The 22017-nt window shown below is 39.5% G+C and overlaps 1 protein-coding gene and 1 long non-coding RNA gene across 2 annotated transcripts in view; both read right to left on the minus strand.

Moving 5' to 3' along the window:
• The window catches only part of TENM2 (teneurin transmembrane protein 2), a 1791425-nt gene that overhangs the window by 650261 nt on the left and 1119147 nt on the right, over positions 1 to 22017 (minus strand). The gene's annotated exons all lie outside the window — the stretch shown is intronic.
• LOC123335007 lies at positions 16407 to 18245 on the minus strand. Its single transcript, XR_006553220.2, has 2 exons — positions 18185 to 18245; positions 16407 to 17145 (listed from the first exon to the last, which is right to left on the minus strand). It is a non-coding gene; the product is annotated as an uncharacterized LOC123335007 (long non-coding RNA).

Raw genomic sequence — 22017 nt, forward strand, 5'->3', positions numbered from 1 at the left:
TGTTGGGTGGGTAAGGTCAGTTGGTATCTCTTGAGAAACTGACATGGCTCCATTTATTATTATATGATAAAAGAGTTGGATGAATCATCACATTTTCCTCTCTATTGTGCTTAATTTTTGGCTTACTTTAAAGCGACTTTCCTCAGCCAAGTATTTCTGCCCAAATGATTCATCACACTATAATTCTTATTCTTGTGTGCTCGAGTCACCAGTCTAAGTTCTCTTCTGAGAGAAAAACATGTTTGTGTGTGTACCTGTATTCATGTCTCTGAAGATAAACTTTCATTTGGGCATCAAAGGTATTGGCTCCTGGTTTGATTTTCAGACATACAGACCTACTCTTAATGGTGCATATCACTATCCCAAATCTTTTCTAGAGAGCATCGCCTACTTGATCATTCAATTCCCAGCTTCTACTGAAAGCCTGGCTGAGAGAAATGATGGGCCAGGAAACCTGTCTGTGGGATACATGATCCATTCACCCCTCTAGTAACTGAAGTCAGATCACCAGAAGCCCATGTGATTAGACCTCAGTCAAGGAGTATAAATCATACTGAATAAGTTCTAATGCTATGCCATTGACTTTGATCAAAGGATATTATCAGGTATGCACATTCAAAAACCCACCTGGGTCTTGGTTATTGACAAAAAGGCATTGAGAACATTGCTTATGCCATCCATTCAATATCCCTGGTTTAAAAAAACTGGGCATGAAACATTTTGGGATTTAATACCTGGAAAACATTTTGTCTTCTTGAGTAACTTTTATTTTTCTCTAACCCCTACACCCATTTTGATTAACAAACAAATAAAAAAACTATGTAAGTACCATGAACTTCATGTCTATAACTGAGAAATTCAGAGTCTAACATTAAAGTTCAATAAAAGCAGCTATGTTGATTCTTCTGGTTGATATATTCGCAGTCTATTTTTTCCCATATTGTTTTCTATTCTCTATCTCATAACTTAGATGAATATACTTTATAGTGTAGCTGTATGCAAAGGGGCGGAGAAGGCAATGGCACCCCACTCCAGTACTCGTGCCTGGAAAATCCCATGGGCGGCAGAATCTGGTAGGCTGCAGTCCATGGGGTCGCTAAGAGTCAGACACGGCTGAGTGAATTCACTTTCACTTTTCATTTCATGCATTAGAGAAGGAAATGGCAACCCACTCCAGTGTTCTTGCCTGGAGAATTCCAGGGATGAGGGAGCCTGGTTGGCTTCCATCTATGGGATTGCACAGAGTCGGACACAACTGAAGCGACTTAGCAGCAGCATGCAAAGGGGATAAGGAAAATGAATGCTAGTTATTGTATTTTGTCACTCACTTTAAGTTTTCTCAATTCCTTTTATTTAAAGAGTTTATAAACGATGAATAGACATGCACATGGTCTACCTTTCACATACAGCTGATTCCTGGGAAATTTAGGGTATAGAACTGAGCTTGTATTTTACACAGTTTGGCAGATATTTTTAAGTTCTTTTGTAAGTGTGCTACCTGGATTTTTATAATCTATTTTTCTAAAAGAACATCTTAATAATAATAGTTACTATTAATTGAATGTTAACTCCGTACACTGTACTATAGATTTAGCATATGTACATATTTGATCTTTATAACAATCCTCTCTGGGCAAAGTTATGTTCCCATTTTATAGATCAGGAAACTGAGGCAAAACAAGTTAAGTACCCAGATTACTAAGAAAATAGAAATAGAATATAAGCCCAAGTCTGCCTGAATTCAAAGTTCATACTCTAAATGACCAATTCACCTTTTCTGAAGCAAGGCAGGTCCAAGCACAGAGTCCTTTTAAAGCCACAGAGCTTGACCCTTGGTAATAATAAGTGAGAGTCGGACTATAAAGAAAGCTGAGCGCTGAAGAATTGATGCTTTTGAACTGTGGTGCTGGAGAAGACTTTTGAGAGTCCCTTGGACTGCAAGGAGATCCAACCAGTCCATCCTAAAGGAGATCAGTCCTGAATGTTCACTGGAAGGACTGATGTTGAAGCTGAAATTCCAACATTTTGGCTACCTGATGCGAAGAACTGACTCATTTGAAAAGACCCTGATGCTGGGAAAGATTGAAGGTGGGAGGAAAAGGGGACAACAGAGGATGAGATGGTTGGATGCCATTACCGACTCAATGGACGTGAGTTTGGGTGAACTCCGGGAGCTGATGATGGACAGGGAGGCCTGGCGTGCTGCAGTCCATGGGGTCACAAAGAGTTGGACACAACTAAGTGACTGAACTGAACTGACTGAATAACAAGTCATTTCAAAGACACCAAGTCACGGTATTATGTCTGCAAGAAAGAGTGCTATGGGCTTTATTAATTAGCAGGTGAAACGTCAGTCTCTGTTCCTCAGTAGTGGAGTAACACAGACACTGGAATCAAGGTCGAGGGGAAAATGTACAGTTCGTTCCTCCTAATTTACAGGATGCTGCTCTGGGTTCTGGTCATTCTATCTCCAGAGTGGAGTCAGTGACACCTCCCCTAACAGTTTTAACAGGGCTGCAGTGAGCATCAAATAAGGTAAATGATGAGGCAACACATGATAAATTAAATAAGCCCAGTAGAGATAAAAGTTATCTTAGCATAAGAGAAAAAGTCTTCTTATGGCTCTGTAATTATATTAAAAATTTATCTTTTCCCGTGTCTACCTAACTGCCTAGTGGATAACAAAACCTCTTGCTGTTGCTGTTTAGTTTTTCAGTCATCCCTGACTCTTTGTGACCCCATGGACTGTAGCCCACAGGCTCCTCTCTCCAAGGGATTTCCCAGACAAGAATACTGGAGTGGGTTGTCATTTCCTTCTCTAGGGGATCTTCCTGACCCATGGGTGGAACCTGTGTCTCCTAAAATTGGCAGGCAATTCCTCCTTTACTTGTACATGCCTATTTTCGCTAAAGATTACAAAAGATCACATCCGTATTTTTGCTAAAGATCACAGCTCTTCCTAAATGAGTCCCTCCTCTACTGTCCTCAATGCTAGACATAGGGAGCAGGAAAGAGAAAGGCAGGGTGAGGGAACCTGCACCTCTTCAAGAATGCCTGTGTCCACAGATTAAAATGTCCTCATTTGTAGGATGTGGCTAATAGTAGAACGGTGTATTCTTCTACAGCAAGTGTTTTGTTGTTGTATTTAAGCTGTTAGGCTGTTGGCAAATAAGGGAATAATACCATGCAATTTAGAATTTCATTAGTTGATATATAGTTTTCCCCAGCATGTTCATGTTTTACTTTGGGAATGACAGCATTCCTAGGGATGAAAACCCAGCTGAATGCAGCAAGTCAACCAAGAATGATGTAGCACTCCCTGCCCCCTGCTGCGCATGACTCCTGCTCATCCTACAATCTGATGGTGCCTCATTTTGGTTGTATTTTGTCTTATAAGAATATATGGTTCCTCCTGATATTTGTATATTTTGCTTTTGCTCTTGTTTCCATAGCTCAGCAGTCTTTGCCATTCCTACTCTTTAATCATTTTACCTTTAATTAAAGGTAAATATATATATATATATATATATATATATATGTATTCACACACATTAAAATTTAATAATTCTCCACTATTGTTTTATTTTTTAGGATTATAATGTTTTGTTGATGCTTGATTACTAGGTTGTATAGGCTTTAAATGGTCTGCCCCAACCCAGATTTACAGTAAATCATCTTATTTTTTTCACTGCATGATTTTGCATGTAACAAGATTTTTAGAGGGTGTATATACCGCATGAGAGAAGAAATGCAAGCACTTCATTCACAGATTTGTTGGGAGGATTGAAGAGATAATGCATGAAAAACCCTTACTCCAGCACACAACACAAAAGAGTTAGCTCAGTTAAGGAGAGCTATCAGTACTCTTGACATGTTCATTTCTCAGGGAGGGGAGTTCATAATCTCTATACTCTAAGTAGACTGTATAGTTCAGGAACTGAATAATTTTTAGAAAAACATTTGTGGCCATTCTGCCTATAATATTTCTGGTTCTGTACATCTATAGGTATAGATTGGGTTTATATATAATACAAATACAGACTTTCTAAAGGAATTAACATGATCTAATGAAAAATATGTATTTATATGAAAAATATGTATTTATATTAATAAATGTAATGGATACACACAGTGTTTATAGAGACATACATAAAATTTTAACATGAAATAGAATAGGTCCATGGATCTTACACCTGGCTGGATGTCAGAATGATTTGGGGAACTTAAAAAAATATTTCCACTTGGGGCATTACCCATGCTACTGATGAGGAGGCTTACAATGGGACTTAGTCTGTGTAGTTCTATAAAGCTCTTCAGATGACTCTGACTTTAGTTGGACTTAGAAAAAAAGTCAACACATTGGATATAAAAATTCCTCTTTCATAAAATAATAGAGTGACTGACTCCTTACCAGCTTTATGATTATGCTAAATAAACAGGAGCTTACTCTTTGACTTATGGATTTTCAAATGCTTCTCCAATTATTTCAAAGCTATTATAGAATAGTAAAACAGTCTCAAAATAAATTTCACTTTAATTCACATTATATTTACAAAACAAATATACACAAGTCACCACTACAGGGCTACAAAGCTGTAGGGTGAGGTAATGTGTATGCGAAACCAAATTATGTTGACGAAGTCTTATACCTTTATCTCCTACACTTTGATAGCCATAAGCCTAAGAACTTCATTAAAAGGTAAAAGAAAAGTAAAACTACTGGGTTAGACAAAAAGTTCATTTGAGTTTTTCCATACATCTTACATAAAACTCAAAAGAACTTTTTTGCCAATGCAATATTATGAGATTCCATATTTACAGTCATATTTGGACGAGTGTGGACAAATGAAACAGTCTCATTGCTTAGTTTGGTGACACAAACTTACAAACTTGAGACAGTGTTAGATTTCAGTCTCTCCTATCCAAACAGAAACAAAAACTCTGAAGGAATGTGATGGTTTGGGAGACAATGAAGGAGTAGGGATGAACGGGAAAAGAATGAAACATGGCAGTGAAGGAGGACAAAACGGATCACCCAAGGGCTTCCTGGGAATGTAACAGAGTTGTCCAGGAGATCGTAGAGAAAAGCATATGTAGGAATGTCTGATATTGGAGAATACAAAAGAATATACCTCTCAAGGAAGAAATAGAAGGGTAAAGAGATGGAAACTGGAAGGTGGCCTCCCTACGAATGTGCACACTGCAGAGGTTACAAAGAATATTGGTACCGACTATGTGATCTTATCTGAAGAACTTACCTGGGTAGCAACGCTCATGACAATTTAAATGGTCAGGTCTATGAATGGGTTTCCCCCACCCGCCCCACCCTGAGGGGTTATACAGCTCTTTCAGTGCACAGAGAAAATTGGAGAATGAGAGAGAGGGGGGATCTGAATCCATACGGCCAAAAGGAATGCAATTAATAAAATGAAATGCAGAGAACAGAATGTGGACACAGCATCGTTGACATTGGATCACATTGCCCTTTACAATGTGTGTATGTTTAGTAAAATCGCACCAACTCCCTTTGTCCTTATCTCTGGCCACCTTGGGAGTTTTGATCCTTAAAATCACAAAGAGGACAGAGAAGGATCACAAAGCACTCCCTCTTGGATGCGCCGCCATCCATCTTTTTGATGTGAAACATCTAAAACCAAATTCTCAAAAATAATTTTCCACTGAGCATTTATTTTGAGCTCTGTTTCTCTGGTGATTCTTAACAAAGGTTTTGTTGCCAGTGCCCAGAGGAAAGACTAATTTAAATGTAGAAAGAGATGCTTAAAAAATAATGTCATCTGTTGGCAAAATCTCCGAGGGTATTACCTTCCTTTCACACAGGCAGGGAGCTAAACCTGATTGCATTTAGGGTTATCTTTAGCAGCTAAACTCAGAATCAAAACATTCTCATGAGGACTATTGTTCTAACTAATCTACTTATTATGCTTTTATTCAGTTTTAATAGTCTTTTATTAAAAAAAAACCTCAAAGGGGACAGCAATGGATTTTGCAATTATTAGCGAGGAAAGCACAGCCTATGACCCACTAGCACTGGTTTGTCTAAGAATGTTCATCTTTTGAAAGCTGTATTTTAAACCATTATGTTAATTACAGGTGCTCACTCCCCCCTCTGCCGCGCTGCCCTCTACTCCCAACAAAGTACAACCAGTATGAAGCTGGCTGTCCTCCGATTTGGAATCGGAGGTGGAAGAACTCAGTAGGTGTGATGCATGACTGCTGCTTAAAAGAATGAGATGGAGAAGACGAGGGTGGCTTATTAGAAAAAGAAAAAAAAGTTACACTCTAGAATATCTGTGAGTAGGGTGTTCAAAGCTTTGTTTACCAATCCTTTGTGCCATTTAATAGGAATTCGTGTCTTTCATTTTCTTTATGCTTCTTCCACCTTCCTATCTTCAGGGGATAGAACAAATCAGCCTGATGTGTTTCCTTCTTTATGCGTTGTTTGTCTTGGGCAAAAGATGTTCACATATTTCTTTTGACTGAAAGCTCGATTCACCAAACCAATTAAATGAAGATTTTCTAAATGCTTACTTCTTGTTCAGAACTTTGTCCACAGTGTACAAACAATATAACTTTAAAGTAAATAGCTCTTTTCCCCAATTCTAAACAGATCATCTGTTGTGCATTTGCACACAAATAGAAACTGCAAACATCACAGACAAGCTTAGAGCCATGATGGTACTGCTGGTTTAGTTGTGAGGTCATCTCTGACTCTTGCAACCCCATGGATTAGTAACCCGCCAGGCTCCTCTGTTCATGAGATTCTCCAGGCAAGAATACTGGAGTGGGTTGCCATTTTCTTCTCCACGGGATCTTTCTGACTCAGGGATCTAACCCGAATCTCCTGCATTGACAGGTGAATTTTTCACCACTGATTCACCAGGGAAGCCCCATAGAGCCACACGCCCTAGTATATATGAAAACAGAGCCATGGAAGGTAAAACCTCACCAAAATTATACTGGATTTCCTATATATTTCTGGATATACTTTGACTATTTTTTCCTTAAATTGTTTGGAAATCCCAAATGGAAGAAATAGCCTCTGGCTATGTTAAATATGGCTCGGTCGCTCGGTCGTGTCCAACTCTTTGTGACCCTGTAGATTGTAGCCCACCAGGCTCCTCTGTCCACAGGATTTCCAGGCAGGAATACTGGAGTGGGTTGCCATTTTCTCCTCCTGAGCATCTTCCCAACCCAGGGATGGAAGCCACGTCTTCTGCATTTCCTGCATTGGCAGGCTGGATTCTTTACACTAAGCCCCTAGGAAGCCATGTTAAATGTATGCTCAGTTAAAAGGCAGGGCCATGTGACTGCTGATTTATTCTTTAACTGCTAATCAAATATTTTATAGATTAGGTCTTTACTATCAGAAGTCATTATTTTCCAGATTATTCTCACTCATGGTCTCTCAGAAAGGTTTTAAGAATCATCTAACAGCAGAAAAGAAAATTAAACCTCACTCTACACTGTCATCTTTTGTTCCTAAGGAGCCAGTAAATGTGTGAGGGACCGCATATTCAAGTACATGGATGATGCTAAAAGTCATATTAATGCAAACAGGGAATGACCCAAGGAGTAATAGCACTTACATTCATAGAACATGTCTAAAAAAGTGTATGAAATATCATACTCATTAGTTAATGAAACCTTATGATATCCTCATAAAAGACATGTAAGAGGTATAAATGAGGTAACACACCTTGATTGCACTAGGCCAGTCTCTGATATACAAGGGGTTTGGTCACTTACACAAGAGCTCTTGGGTCTTGGTAGAGCTGAGGAAGATCTACTTCAGTGACCTTGAACCCTCATCCCTAAATAAACAAAGCAGTCTCAGGAAGGAAGGAAGAGTATAAACATTCAGTTCACATCAAGAGAGTCACTCAGGGAGTTGAGAAAGATTTTCAAAGGTGAGAAAATCAGATCACATTTTCTTTGCTGGTGACTTTGTTATGAGAATTGTGGCATCCAAGTTCCAGTGAAAGACTTTCTCTTGAGATGAAAGATCAATATCTTATTTGATTTGCAGGCAAGAAATAAACTTCAGAATGGAGAGTTCCTTACTGTTTTCTTTGGTTAGACTCTTCCAGTTTAGAAGGCTGCTGGCCTAATCTTAAGTATCAGAGAAACTGAGGTAGGGAGAAGTTTCATATGGTTTCCCTGGGCCTTACAATCTACCCCAACCAATAGATGGTGATCCATCTGCCATATTTCCATTATGTCTTGGGAAATTAACAGCAAGAAGTACTCACATTTATGTGACAAATGACTGACTAAAGAACACAAATAGATTCTAGACAGACAGGCTTCCCCTTCTTCCCCGCCCATGGTAGGTTCTGCTGTTTGCCTGCACCTTAGCCATTAGTTCTTTCTATCTCCCTTCTTCTCTTGTAACCAAATCCTACTTTTGTTCATGCTAAAAGCTGTACCAGTATTGTGGCCTGGAAAAATTCCATGGACAGAGGAGCCTGGTGGACTACGGTTTGTGGGACTGCAAAGAGTCAGACACAACTGAGCATGCACACACACACACACACAGCGCTTAGCAAAGGTTGGTCCCTTCCCCAACCCAGGGGATAAACTCTGCTTCGTCTGATCGTCTAGTGATTCCAAGCACTTGCTTGACTGAGTAATGGGCAGGCAGTTGACCCAGCTATTGGGAACATAAAAGGAAATAGCGTGGGCCAGATTCAGAAAGTGAGTTTTACTCCCTGATGATAAAAGAGAGATCTGCTATTTGCCCTTCTGGGTTTACATGCAGTAAAGAGAGTGAGATGCTTGAGGATGAAGTCCAAAGGGAATCTAAGGGCAAACATGGCCAAAGCCAATACAAAGGTTCTCCAGTTGTCAAAGACAGCGCTCCCCAACCTTTTTGGCACCAGGAACCAGTTTCATGAAAGACAATTTTTCCATGGATGAGTGGCAGTGGGGGATGGTTTCAGGGTGATTTTCACAAGGAGCATTCAACCTAGATCCTTCACAAACACAGTTCACAGTAGGGTTCACACTTCTATGAGATTATCTAATGTCACTGCTGATCTGACAGGAGGTGGAGCTCTGGCAGTAATGCGAGTGATGCAAAGCAGCTATAAATACAGATGAAGCTTCACTTTCTCCCCCGTTGCTCACATCCTGCTGTATGGCCTGCTTCCTAACAGGCCATGGACCAGTACCAGTCCGTGGTTCCAGAGGTTGGGAATCCCTGCTCAAAGACACTGTTGAACTACTAAACCAATCCAGAACTATCCACCTCCAGACTCAAAGAAGGCCTTTTATTTTAATCCAGTTTTAGTTTGGCATTGAGTTGTTTTTGAAGCTGAAAACAGCTCTAAGGAGGATCCCTCCTCCCCCTTCCTTTCCCTCAGCACTTTCTTCACTAAAGGATTTTTAAAATTTACAAAAGACCTATGTGTTGCTTAAAATCTCATTAGATTTAAGTGCCTTGCAGTGCCCTCCAGAAGCTATAATGTATAAGGTCACAAACTCCTCCAGTTTGCTCGGGACTGTCATGGTTTTCACACTGAAAATGCCGCATCCCAGAAACTCCTTCAGTCTCAGGCAAACCTAGATGGTTGGTTACCCTACATGTACACAGGAAAACTTAGCATATGAAAAATGTCCTACCCCAAATTGAGAAATTATCCGAATAATCCAAGGTAGTTTGTTTTTCCTCGAACATCTGGGCATATCAAGTACAAGGAGAATTTGGACAACATTTAAAGAATGTCTTTATTTGCCCACTTTGATTTCCAGATACAAATTGAGGAATGGAGATCTTTATTTGTGGGGAAAAAAACCCAAAAAACAAAAACTAGTGTAGGCCAATATTAGCATTAACATTAAATATTATGAGTATATATGAAAAGTCAAAGTGTTGCTCAGTCGTGTACCATTCTTTGCAACCCCATGGACTGTAGCCCACCAGACTCCTCTGCACATGGAATTCTCCAGGAAATAATACTGGAGTGGATTGCCATTTCTTTCTCCAGGGATTCTTCCTGATCCAGGGATTGAACCCAGGGCTCCTGTACTGCAGGTGGATTCTTTACTGTCTTAGACACCAGGGAAACCCTATGAGTATATATATGTATATATGAAGTATGCCAGGCCTTTGAAGTACTATACTTGAACTATCTTATTGAATTCTCAAATAATTCTTAAAAAATATTAATATTTGTTCCCATTTTACAATGAGGCAAGTGAGGCTTAGAGAATTTAAGTTACCTGCTGAAAGTCACTTATATGATAAGGATTTGAAGAACAATCCCTGATTTTTGTGAGCAAGCCTGAGTAGATTTAGTTTGGAGTTGAAAGTGTCACAAAACATGATCAACACTTCTGTGAACTGAGATAGAACATCCTAAATGCTCACAACCACTTCTTAGAAATTTTACTGCAATTCCTTCCAACCTACAGATTTGAGTACAAGCCCTTGGGGCAAAGGATAAACATGTGCCTGGGAAGGTCCCTGTGGGTACAGGCTCCAGTTCATACAAGTCACACTTAGGGACCTACTAATTCACAGAGTCTCTGCACCCAGCAGGAAGGAAGTCCAATTAAAGGCAAACGACACGTTGTGCATCTCTGCTGATGGGAACCACCTGTTTTACACGAATACCTCTGACTCTGGTCTGAGGGAAAACCACTCAGAGCATTTCAAGTAGTGGAATCAGAGGTTACTGAAGCGGAAGTTATCAGCCAGACCCTGTCCTGTATTATCTCCTTGCAGGAGAGGAATGAGAATGATGTTGGCGATTTTTGATCTGATTGTATTGGGAAGATAATGTCAATGAAAATTGAGTGTTATTACTAGTGCAAAGTAAATGTCGGGGCAGACTGAGACATTTAAGAAAAAATTGGAGAGGCCACTTTCCAGGGAAAACTATTCAATTTTATTAACATTAGAGCTATTACATGCTTTTTTTCTTTTTTTGGCAAAAATAAAATAAGATAATTGAGGGCACCTGATAACCAAATATCAGAGTCAATTTATATAAGGGTATAATCCAGAATGGAACCACAAGTGACCTTTTTTACTTTGCTAGTTTCTCTTTTTCAAAATGAAGGACCCACAACTGCATATGCAAAGATATGTTAACTACTCTATTCTGAAAGTTTGGTTACTTATTTGGTACACACTGGTAACCATAAAATCAAAATCATTTGAAAGTATAGGTATTAACTTTTTCTTGCTCGTATCCTACTCTGCCCTTCATCATCCAAATGTTTTAACATAAATGAAATGGGGTCATATGCACATTTGTGTGTGATATCGGTAACCATGATGAAGACTCATCCACTAACAATAATAAAAATATTAATAATGGTCATACTAAGAATAGTTCCATATCACTGCTTACTATGAGTCTTGTACTATGTAATTTTACATGCATTATCGTATTCCTTTTTCACAATGACCTATGATAATCCTAAAATCATTGTCCATTTTCCACGAAGGAAGCAGAAGCTCAGAAGAGTGAAAGATTTTGCCCAAGGTCACATGGATAGAGCCTGTATTTTAACACAGCCCGTTCACCTCGGTGTCTGTTTCACATCACTCCTCAATGTGCCTTCCACTTGCATAGTCTACTTATACAACAAGATTTGTGATACTTAAAATCATATTTTAAAAGGACCTCAGGGTTATTTATCCTGTGTCCTGATTAGTATAAGATCAATTCCATATAAAGACATGCCTTAAGGTTGTACAAACCAAAACTATAATGAGAGTTCAAGAAGGGTTTAGAGAAATTCCTGGATGATAGATCTTCCCCAGTTAGGGATGCCCCCTTTGAGGACAATATCAAGAAGGGCAACTCTCATCATGTCACACCAATGTCCCTTGGTGCTACTATAAAAGACAAAATACTGAATAGTGTGGACTATAATTCTTATCCCATGTGACTTTTTTATGTTCTTCTGATTCTTAAAATATATCTAAGTAACCTATTTCTACAATTCATCAAGCTTAACTGTGAGGAATAACTGAATCTTGCTGTTCCTTGTCCAACTGGAGGCAAAGGTGAAGAGTTCTTATTAGAAGAAGGCATTGCTATTTTTGCAGCTTGTTTTGTTGGAGAGAAAATGATTGGTCTATGAGAAGATCTGGGTCCTTTTTTCATCTCTGCCTCCCAGGTGCTGGGTGACCCTGAGCAAACTCTGATCCTCACTTTACTCATTAACAGTGTGAATGACTTGAAGCTGGGGTGCTTCTCCTCAAAGAAAGGATGGGACAAAAAAAAAAAAAATTCACCAGTCAGCAGAGACAGACCAGGGAATCTGTTTATCTAATCCTGAATTCTAGATGGAAAAACGTGCCTTCCGAAAAATTTATCACCACAGGCCTGCCCTTAGGCAAATTTGGGATTCAACATTTACATTACCAGCATATATCAGGAAACCCCAAGACAAGAAATCAAAGTGGGCTTGACTTAGTTGTATTTTATAGAGCATGGCACAAGCCAACACATATTTCTCTGCAAAGATGGAATGTCTCTACAAGGATGGGATACAGCTTCAAGTCAGGCCCCACAAAATATACACAGATAAATTCCAGAGAACATAAGCTCACTCTCCAAAACTGTAAAGTAAACAAGGAAACAGGTGTTCATGAGCAGTCATCAGCAGAAACCACAGGGGAAAAAAAACCTTTAGACATTGGAATTATGAGATTCAAATTGTAACATTACTATGTTTAAATATTTTTTAAAGAACTGCAATAATGAGCAAAGGGAAAGACAATGGAAGAAAAACTGGTCAGGTTATAAAAAGAACTCTTGGGGACTTCCCTGGTGGTCTAGTGGTTAAGACTCTGTGCAGCCAATGCAGGGGGCACAGGTTTGATTCGTGGTCAGGGAACTAAGGATTCCATGTGCCACTGAGTGGGGCCCAAAATTAAAACTCCTAGGAATAAAATATTCTAAATAGAAATTCAAACACCAAAAAATTAAAAGCATCTAAATAAAAACCCAATGTATATTAGTCACATATTAGATTGGAACATACAAAAAATTTATTCAGAATGTTGAAGACAGAGACAAGAAGACTAAAATTTGAGAGAATAGGAAATAGGAAGATAAAAGGAAAATGTTTTGCAGTCTTTCTTTCCTGAAAATAAAAGGAATGAACAGAATGAGGGATAATAATATGGCTAAGAATTTTTCCAAAGTGATGAAAAGGTTGAATCCTCAGAAAGAAATATACACCTACCTAGCCACAATGCCATAAAATTGCACAATATCAAAAATGAGAAGATTTTGATGACTATGAGAGATTAGAAACTCAGGTTGTCTACAAAAGAAAAATGTTATTCTCAACAAATTTTTCAGCAACAACAATTAAAGCCAGAAAAGAATGAAAATCTTTTAAATCTTTAAGTCACTGAAGGATAATAAATGTCAACCTAGCATTGTGTAACTGACTGAACTATTATTCAATATAAGCAGTATTAATAGATATTTTTCAGACAAACAGAAAATGAGAGTTTGTTACCAACTGATCCTAAATTAGGGGCTTCTCTGGTGGCTCAGACAGTAAAAAATCTACCTTCAATGCAGGAGACCTGGGTTTGATCCCTGGGTTGGGAAGATCCCCTGGAGAAGGGCATGGCAATCCACTCCAGTATTCTTGCTTGGAGAATCCCCATGAACTGAGGAGCCTGGTGGGTTACAGTCCATGGAGTCACAAAGAATAGGACATGACTGAGTGAATAAGCAAAAGACCCTAAATTAAGAAACTTTTTGAATATTCATTGGAAGGACTAATGCTGAAGCTTCAATACTTTGGCTACCTGATGCAAAGAGTCGACTCATTGGAAAGATCCTGATGCTGGGAAAGATTGAAGGCAAAAGGGTATGAGGGTGGCAAAGGATGAGATGCTTTGATGGCATCAGTTTCTCAATGGACATGAACTTGGGCAGACTCTGGGACATGGTGGTGGACAGGGAAGCCTGGCACGCTGTAGTCCATGGGGTCGCAAAGAGTTGGACGTGACTTAGCGACTGAACAACAGCAACAAAGGAATTTCTAGGGTAACTTCTGGCCCCATGCCCAGAGATTCCAATTTAGTTGGTTGGGGAAGGGTCTGGCACCTATATGTCTATCTCTAAATATACATATATTACACACACACACGCACACACATTAATACTTGGGTTTTTAGGCCATCTAGGAGATTCTAATGGGCAGCCAGTCCAATCTCTGTCCTAAAGTAGGGCTTCTTCAACTTTAATGCATATACAGATTATTCAGGTATTATGTTAAACTACAGAATCTAATTGAGTGGGCCCCAAACTCGGCATTTCTAATAAGCTCCCAGATGATGTTGATGATGCTGGTCAGGAGGCCATGCTTTGAGTAGAAAGGTTCCAAAGCATTAGTTGAGGAAGACAAAAATTTATCTCAGGAGAAAGACTGAGGATCAAGAAACAATGGTAGTTTCTGCTGCATAATGTAGTGCTGCTGCTGCTGCTGCGTCGCTTCAGTCGTGTCCAACTCTGTGTGACCCCACAGACGGCAGCTCACCAGGCTCCCCCATCCCTGGGGTTCTCCAGGCAAGAAGAACACTGGAGTGGGTTGCCATTTCCTTCTCCAGTGCAGGAAAGTGAAAAGTGAAAGTGAAGTTGCTCAGTCGTGTCCGACTCTTCGCGACCCCATGCACTACAGCCTACCAGGCTCCTCTGTCCATGGGATTTTCCAGGCAAGAGGACTAGAGCGGGGTGCCACTGCCTTCTCCATAATGTAGTGAGTCAGCTATAAGTATGCATATATCCCCTCCCTCTCGAGCTTCCCTCCCAGCCCCTCACACCACCCCTGTGCGTCATCACAGAGCACGGAGCTAAGCTCTTGAGCTATACAGTAGGTTCCACTAGCTGTCTACTTTATACATGGTAGTATATATACATGTCAACCCAAATCTCCTAATTCATCCCAGTCCCCATGCCCAAAGGTCTGTTCTCTGCACCTTCCGTCTCTACTCCTGCCTTGTAAGTAGGTTCATCTGTACCATTTTTCTAGATTCCACATACATGCATTAATATATGATGCTTTTCTCTTTCTGAATTCACTCTGTATGACAAACTCCAGGTCCATCCACATCTCAGCAAATGACCCAATTTCATTCCTTTTTATGGCTGAGTAATATTCCATCGTGAATATGTATATATGTACCACATCTTTATCCATTCATTGCAAAAAAAACAAGCAACCAAAAAAAAAAACCTAGTGGATAACTTTTAAAAAAGCAACAAAAATGAAGCAGTGATAAACGCAACTCCAGAAAAATAAATGACCCAATCAAAAAATGGGCCAAAGAACTAAATAGACATTTCTCCAAAGAAGACATACAGATGGCTAACAAACACATGAAAAGATGCTCAACAGCACTCATTATCAGAGAAATGCAAGTCAAAACCACTATGAGGTACCATTTTGCACCAGTCAGAATGGCTGCGATCCAAAAGTCTACAAGTAATAAATGCTGGAGAGGGTGTGGAGAAAAGGGAACCCTCTTACACTGTTGGTGGGAATGCAAACTAGTACAGCCACTATGGAGAACAGTGTGGAGATTCCTTAAAAAACTGGAAATAGAACCGCCTTATGATCCAGCAATCCTACTGCTGGGCATACACACTGAGGAAACCAGAAGGGAAAGAGACACGTGTACCCCAATGTTCATCGCAGCACTGTTTATAATAGCCAGGACATGGAAGCAACCTAGATGTCCATCAGCAGATGAATGGATAAGAAAGCTCTGGTACATATACACAATAGAGTATTATGCAGCCATTAAAAAGAATACATTTGAATCAGTTCTAGTGAGGTGGATGAAACTGGAGCCTATTATACAGAGTAAAGTAAGCCAGAAAGAAAAACACCAATACAGTATACTAACGCATATATATGGAATTTAGAAAGAGGGTAACAATAACCCTGTGTACGAGACAGCAAAAGAGACACTGATGTATAGAACAGTCTTATGGACTCTGTGGGAGAGGGAGAGGGTGGGAAGATTTGGGAGAATGGCATTAAAACATGTAAAATATCATGTATGAAACGAGTTGCCAGTCCAGGTTCGATGCACGATACTGGATGCTTGGGGCTGGTGCACTGGGAAGACCCAGAGGGATGGTATGGGGAGGGAGGAGGGAGGAGGGTTCAGGGTGGGGAACACATGTATACCTGTGGTGGATTCATTCTGATATTTGGCAAAACTAATACAATTATGTAAAGTTTAAAAATAAAATAAAAAAAAAAGAATTTATTAAGGTGGGTAACTCTACACATTACTTGTATGAATGATAACAATAAGGTCTAATTTTGTATAGGAAAGAAGTAAAATGGGAGAGGATGATTAGAAAGAAAATGTTCCAAGATCTTCATATTATTCAGGTGAAACTCGGAAGCATTTATTAAGATGAATGCCATGGTGTACATTAAGAGTTTTGCAATTGTGTCTGATCAACAATAATAGATTTTAGAGATTCCCCAAGATCTGGCAACCTCAAATTTTAATAAGCAAACCAGAACACTTTTGAGAGTAAAAGGGGTGCCATTAGTAATTACCCTGGACAACAGACACAAATCAGGATCATCTCAGAAAAATCAGGACAGATGGACAGCTTCCCTCAGAGTTGAGAGGAGTGTCTGAATCATCAGGTCTCTGGATCCTTCCTCCTCTCCCCCTGGACCATCTAATGAGAAACGTCCTCTTTTTATTTATTTCATGCCTCATGTGTCTATGTTCATGCTCATTTGAAAGGAACATAATGGACAGACTGCTTTTGCCTGCCCTGCCTCAATTCCTCCTTCACTGGGCAGCTGCACCTCAATTACCTTCGGGAAGAACCACATCTAACCCACACTGTATCATTCACTATTGGTCTGTGCCAACTATGGGAATAAAAGCATCTTCCAGGCCTGGCCAAGCAGGTCACTCTGTTCTTTTGATCACTCTGATTGGTTGCAGTACAAGCATCTGAGTCAGGACAGCCTAATGAGAGTCAGTTCTGAGAATCATTAAGAAAAATATTGCTCTTTGTGTTGGGTTTTCCAGTTGGAGGAATTTTGTAAGTCTGATGCTGCTGGGAACCAGCAGGTGGAGGGTCTTGTCTGAGAGCCTTTCCAAACCTGAAGACAAGAGAGACACACACCCCAGTGACATCTTTTATATCTGAATCTAGACAGGCCTGAGCAAATGATGCCCCTGCACCGTGAGGTGATGTGAGTTATCTCCTAAACCAATTTTTGGTCTTATTCATTTCATTATTGTTGTTCTTATTTACTTAAGCCAGTTTGAACTGGGTCTTCTAACTAGCAAATAAGAGTCATACTTAATAAGATGTATGGTTTGTGCAAACCACTTGACCAAATTAACTTGGCAACCCCTTTCAGCTCTACTGACATGGCTGAAGGGACATAAGCTACATAAGAATGAGAATCAGAATTACTTTTTTTCCTGTGTGCTATTATTTAAATCTACGGCTTGAAGCTGCTATGAATTTTAAAAAAGTGTTTACCATTTCCAAAAATAGATTTTATAACCCAACTTGCCTAACATTTGAAAAAAATGGGCCAGGTTTGTGCCATTCTAAATTCACATTCTAAAGGAGGCAGCTTATAAAATTTTGTTTATGATCTGATTTTCAAAACATTTGAAGGGACTGATTTAGATCATGAAATTCAGCTAAAGCAAGAGGCTGAAATTAATGCTTCTGAATTTCTTTGCTTCTGATTCTAAATCTCATAACTGTGAGTTATTCAAATGCATCATTGTCAGCATTCCAGAGAGAGAGTCACAATAATAAATAAGGTACCTGCTCACTTCAAGTTACCCTAATGACATGTAAGGAAAAAATACCTATTATTTTGCACTTTTCCTGACCACTTGATTTAAGATTCTGAAGCAGTATTTATTTGATGTGTTGCAATACTTTGATTTTTAATATAACATGTTATTTATATTAGTGACTAGTATATTTTGAAAACAAAATTAAAATATGCTTTTGAACTGATGTATCCCCAGCACCCAACAGTTCCTGGCACAGAAAATCTCCTCAAATATTTGCTGAATGAATGACAAATAAATGAATATGCCTAAAGCATATATTAAAATATGCATTAGAGGACATAAAAGTATAATATTCAAAAAGCAGGAGCATATATTTACCTCTGTGAAGTATGGTAGTCACTCAGTCGTGTCTGACTCTTTGCGACCCCTTGGACTGTAGCCCGCCAGGCTCCTCTGGCGAGAGGAGAAAGGATACTGGAGTGAGTAACCCTTCCCTTCTCCAGTGGATCTTCCTGACCCAGGGATGGAACCCACGTCTCCTGCATTGCAGGCAGATACTTTACTATCTGAGCCACCAGGGAAATCCATATTCACTGCTAGTTACCAATTAACACTTAGATCAGGGTTTTTGGTATGTGTGTTCCCAGGAGTATACGTTCCAATGCCAGCTCTTAAATTTAAAAAAAAAAAAGTTTTCATACATATCTTTCCTGCTGGACTTCTCAGAGCCTTGAACATGCCAGTATGAATTTAAATATTCCAGAAAGAAGCTAAGTGAAGCAGTGGTTCTTAGTCATAATGCTAAATTTGACAACCAAATTTAATTTTTGTGGAATGTTTCTTATTAAGAGTATTCTTCAGACCCCACTTTTGAGGAATGCTTTCAGACTCTCACTGCCAACATCCAGAAAAGAGTTCATGATGGCAAACACATCATTTGGGGAGGCAGGTGTTTTTCTTGCACGGATAGAAGAATTCAACATGGATTTCCTGGAATGTGCAATTGAACTCTATGAGACTTTTTCCTTGGATCCCAACAAAATAGAGAGCTTAGAGGAGCAGAAAGTATTACCCTGGATGTAGAACTGATCTGCATAAATTCATCAAAGGATTACACTGCGGATGTATAGGTTATTTGAAAGAAGAAACATGAATATCAAGCCATGCTTTAAAAATACGCCTGAAATAAAAAGGATACTGTTTTCAAAACTCAAATGCAGTTCTACATTTCTTATGTATCAATAAAATGTGGATAAATGTGTCAAAGAGAATATTGAGGATTTCATTTGCTCCTTGTATGCAACCACACTTTGGGTTATTCCTTATTGATTTATGATTTTATTAAAGCCCTAGGGACATGTTCTTCTGCATATTTCTAGTTGATGATTGAATGTGTATCTGATGTTTTGTAAAGAACACGTGGAATGCTTCCTTGCCAAGCTTCACCCACTTTTAAAGAAACACTTATAATAGGAGTTCAATACAACAACAAATAAGCATCATTTGTTTCCCTCTTTATCTTATCTTTGTTCCCCAGGAATTTAAATGCAAATGTGAAATAGAATGAACACCAGCAAATGCATCAACTGCTCCCACAATATAATCATTGCAATCTATAAAGCATAACAGGCTCTCTTGTGCTGTCTGCTTACTGTCACAGTATTTTGTGGTTGGAAATACATTCCGTGGGTGTTATTTTGCAACCACATTTGAAAAGGAACACTCTGCGGAATCATCCCAGTGTTTATGTGAAAAGAGTGCAATGTTTGCCTGGGCATGTATGGAACAGCTTTATTCTTTATTTAACTTATTTTCACAAAACAATTAAGGGAAAAATATTTTTAGCATCAATAATTAAAACTGGGGAACTCAAAGGAAGGGCTGATCTCCGCAGCCTTATCTAAGCAGAGCTTTCTGCCTTGCTACTAACCATATGCCCTGCCTGACAGTCTCCTGAAACGCTCCACTCTGATTTATTGGCCAGTTCCTGCAACCTGCCTTGTGCCCTGAACTGAATACAGAGCATCCCAAACAGTCCTTTCACGGTGAAAAACCACCCTCATGCATGTGCTGCTGCTGTTGCTGCTAAGTCGCGTCTGTCGTCTCTGACTCTGTGCGACCCCATAGACAGCAGCCCACTAGGCTCCTCTATCCCTGGGATTCTCCAGGCAAGAGTACTGGAGTGGGGTGCCCTTGCTACCCTAGATCAATTGGTTACATTTTTTAGTACTCTAGAAATGTCCCCAGGGGAAGAGCCTGGACCCAGAGAACCACTAGACCAGTGGTTCTTAACTTACTCATACACTGAATTGTCTAGGACAACTTGTTAGACTCTCAGATTTCAAACCTAAAGATTTAGGTTCAATGTGTTTGAAGGAAGACACAAGAATCCGTCTTTCCAGCAGGCATCCCTTATGACACAGATGCACATGCTCCCAGGTTCTGCCAGACCAGGGACTGGTCCACTAAGCCCAATGGGCCAAATCTGACCTTCTGCTTAATTTTCTACATAAAGATTTTGTGGAACACAGCAATACCTATATTTCTTTTAAATCTATGTCTGTGGCTACTTTCACACAGTCATGAGATTGTTGAGCAGTTGTGACAGAGACTGCGTGGTTTGAGAAGCTTATTTACTCTCCAGCTCTTTATAGAAATGTTTGCTCACCTCTCCTCTAAATGATATTGAATTAAGTTTTATGCTTCAGACTTAAGTTCCAAAACACTATGGTGTTGTAATACAGATGCCATCTTCAGTATAGACCTCAGCAACTTAAACCTCTGCAATGGTTTCCTATCACCTTTAACTTCTTAACTCTATCCCTCAAGGCCTTTGCTTTACATGGTTCCTGGGTCCCTCATAAACTTCACTTCTTTCCTCTTCTCCCTAAGCCTTAGCGCTCTGCATCCCAGGGATTCTGGTCGTTCTTTCTGGTCCTTGAAGATGCCATGTTTGTTCACATCTCAGAGCCTCTGTACATGATGCCATTTTAAATATAGGGTATGAACGTCCATGCATTTTTAAAAAAAGTCAGTGTATATTTAAGGGACATGTACTATGTCCTTAGGAACCATGTGCAGTGCTTGTCATAGACTGGAGAATAAGTGAAGTTTGGCTCTTTTCCTTAAGAAGTGTACAGCTTAATATGGAAGAAAGAAAGTGAAGAAGTGAAAGTGAAGTTGCTCAGTCATGTCCAACTCTCTGTGACCCCATAGACTATAGCCTACCACGCTCCTCCATCCATGGGATTTTCCAAGCAAGAATACTGGAGTGGGTTGCCATTTCCTTCTCCAGAGGATCTTCCCAACCCAAGGATCAAACCCGGGTCTCCTGCATTGTAGGCAGACACTTTGCCATCTGAGCCACCAGGGAAGGCTTAATATGGAAGAGAAACATCAAATAATGAAGTATACAAAATCTGCAACATCACCTCACACAAATCAGAATGGCCAAGATTAAAGGGAGCTCAACCAGGTGCTCTGTAACCACCTAGAGGGGCGGGATGGGGTGGGGGAGGGAGGGAGGCTCAGGATGGGGGGAACATACGTATACTTATGGCTGACTCACGTTGTTGTACAGCAGAAACCAGCACAACATTGCAAATCAATTATCCTCCAATTAAAAATATTTTAAGAAGTACAAATGACAAATACTGCACAGGGTGTGGAGCAAAGGGAACATTCCCACACTCTTGGTAGGAATGTAAATTGGTGTAGCCACTATGGAGAACAGTGTGGAGGTTCCTTAAAAAAACTAAAAAAAGAGCTATCATATGATCCTGCAATCCCACTCTTTAGCATATATCCAGAGAAGTCATAATTCAAAAAGATAACGCAACCTGATGTTCAGTGCCAAGATAGCCAAGAGCTGGAAGCAACCTAAATGTCCATGGACAGATAAATGGGTAAAGAAAATGAGGTATACTCTCAGCTATAGATAATGAATAGTACTCAACCACAAAAAAGAACAAAATAATGATATTTGCAGCAACATGGATGAAATTAGAGATTATCATAATAAGTCAAGTAAGTCAGACAAAGACAAATACCATATGATATCACTTACATGTGGAATATAAAAAATGATACAAATGAACTTATTTACAAAACAGAAACAGACCCATAGACAAAATAAACAAACTTATGGTTACCAAAGGGGAAAGGTAGGTGGAGGGATAAACTAGTGATTTGGGAGTAACATATACACATTA

This window comes from Bubalus bubalis, chromosome 9 (genome assembly GCF_019923935.1).
Source record: "Bubalus bubalis isolate 160015118507 breed Murrah chromosome 9, NDDB_SH_1, whole genome shotgun sequence".
Lineage (NCBI taxonomy): Eukaryota > Metazoa > Chordata > Mammalia > Artiodactyla > Bovidae > Bubalus > Bubalus bubalis.